The following is a 2,701-nucleotide window of genomic DNA, read 5'->3' on the forward strand; positions in this document are numbered from 1 at the left end:
AACCATTTTAATGTGAAACATGTCTTCCAAAAACAGAACAGAAAAAGAATGCCTACATATTAATGTAACTAATAAATGATCATTGTAATTATTAATATTACTTTTATTTTGATATTGGTGACATTTTATTTTTGAGATGATAGAGTACATATGTGTGTGTGTGTGTGTGTGTGTGTGTGCATGTGTGTGTGTCTACATGTATATTCCTAAAATTTAGCCTGCTCAACTCTATATAATGTTACATATGTATGCTTTTCAAAGCTTATCATTTGATATTAGATAACGAACTGGTATGCTCTTCTCTGAAACTTTGATCATTGTCAAAATGCACAGAGAATCTTTCTATAGAGTGAGTTCCTGATGAGAAGCCAAAGTTTCAAAAAAGAATTTTCAAAGAATAGATTTGTAAAGTATAATTATATATAGGTATGCTCTTAAATTTTATCATTATATTTTCTACAACAAAGTCTTCTCTACAAATTATGTCAATAGAACATAATGTTTTAAGAATAAATCTGGCCACACACACATACACATTCAAATTTATATCAATTGAGGATATATATACATGTGTGTGTGTATATATATATATATATATATATATATATATATATATATATGTAGAAAATAACATGAATAGAAACTGTTAATGCACTGTTGAAGCATATTTAAACAATGTTTGCAGGTTTTTTAGTATTTTATTGCCTACTGTTTCCATTGTTCTATAAAAACCAGATGGGGTTGCTGAAACAAGGAATATAGATCTCACAAAGCTAATATAGTTGAGACAAAGATGAAAATCACTCTGTGTGCCAAAGATGGTAAATCAACAAGACATTCGCTGGACTGACACCAGTCAAGTATTTGTTCAGTTGTGAATAATATGATAACACACAGGGAGATGTTTGAAATTTGATAAATAAATCATTTAAATTTGAATGAAAAGAGAAAGTATAGATGAGGCCATTTTAAGTCTCCATTCCTAGATTCACTACTTTCTGCCTTCATCCTATGCAGTTTGTCATCTGGACTCTACAAGTCATCTTTGATATACAGTATCAAGAATGAAATGTGAATAAAAGTATGGTTTCTTTAGCTTTTATAAGATCAGAATATTCCACAATCACAAATAATTTCTGATTGCTGAAATAAATGTCATGTATCAATTCTTCATCAACTACCAATTCACACACCAACCTATATGTATATACAAAATAGACTTAGATCCTCCTATTCCAACTTTATAGCAATAATGTGTTACAAAAGGTTATGGCTGGTAGGCATGATATTAGTTTCAAGAATAAAGAGAGTAGCCTCATACTCCCTATTTCTTCTATAATCTGTTATTACTGTGTCAATGATTGTATCAATTTTTTTAAAGAAAGGTGATTTTATTAGAAAGAAAAACAACAAAAGGGAGATGGGACCAGAGCACAGGTTAGTCCATCCGGGCCTTCAGCGTCCTGGTGGTGATCTTGACTTTCTCAATGATGTGGACAATGACGCCCATGCCCGACACGACACCCCGGTCCACTGTGTTCAGCATGGCCTGAGAAATGGTTTCAAACAGGTGTTCTGGATCCATGTTGGGCTCCCAGAGACACTCACACATCCCATACATTTGTTTGAAGCAGGTACCACTGACTACAAAGTCATCAGTCACCTTGGGACAGCCAATGAGGTCCAGAGAGCAAATGAAGGGCTTGAAGGTCTTCGGGTCCAGGCCAGCAATGACAAGCTCTGTGTAATAGGGACCAAACTGCTTCTCATACAGGAGGTTGGCCACCATGCTCATGAGGGTATAAGGCTTGATCTGCCGACCTTCTTTCAGCTCATACAGGCTCATTCGGAACTTGAGACGCTGGGCAACTGTCTGGACATCAGTGGCCAGGTCGGCCAGGCCTATGTAGAACCTGTCACCCATGGGAAAGATCTTCTGGAAGTCCGTGGTCACCAACTGGGCCTGGATCCTAAAACGCCTGTTTGCAGCGATGGCCACACAGTTCTTTCCCTTCATGGCCATGATGCCCCTCCATTATAGGACATAATAGACATGATTGCGCTGGAGTGGAAGCCCGATCCCTACTGTATCCATCTTTTTATGAACTCTCTCATCTAAGAAACCCTATATGTTCCCATTCGAATACTTAATGTGAAAACAAAAGTGTAATTCCTACCCTTAAGCAATATATTAATCTCAATGTACTCAACCTTTTACAACATATATGGCACCCATTAAATATTAGTATATTCCTGAACCTACTCTCCTTTTCTAGTACCAAATCTGTATAATGTCTTATTCCATAATTCATTGTTTCACTTATAGAACACTTATCCAGCATTTATTCTGTATTATTTTATTAGCCAAAAGAAAAATTAGTTTCAATATAATTTATTGCCATGAGTCATTAGCCTATTGAAATGAAGATACTGTATTTATGACCCCATAATTTTCTGTAAGATTAAAAGGTGTAAATGATGTGAATAGAAGTAAAGGATAAGACCTCTGCTTGGAAGTTTCACTGTGTGGTTCCTAGAACTTATGACCGGTGCAATAGAGAGCAGAATTTTAAAAAAAGAGGAGGAGAAGGAGACACGTAAAAGATGCTTCTTTTATTGGCCTATATGAAACCAGGAGTTTAGGGATATTCTCAGGTCAGCATCACAAAATGTTTAGAAATCTATATTTTTGACATCTAGG

At 35.6% G+C, this 2,701-nt stretch overlaps 1 pseudogene; it reads right to left on the reverse strand.

Moving 5' to 3' along the window:
• Positions 1-1,438: 1,438 nt before the first annotated feature.
• Positions 1,439-2,080, reverse strand: LOC110285034 (proteasome subunit beta type-3 pseudogene; annotated as a pseudogene).
• Between the last annotated feature and the right edge of the window lie 621 nt (positions 2,081-2,701).

Source organism: Mus caroli, unplaced genomic scaffold (genome assembly GCF_978045245.1).
Source record: "Mus caroli unplaced genomic scaffold, Mus_caroli_1 scaffold_19, whole genome shotgun sequence".
Taxonomy (NCBI): Eukaryota; Metazoa; Chordata; class Mammalia; order Rodentia; family Muridae; genus Mus; species Mus caroli.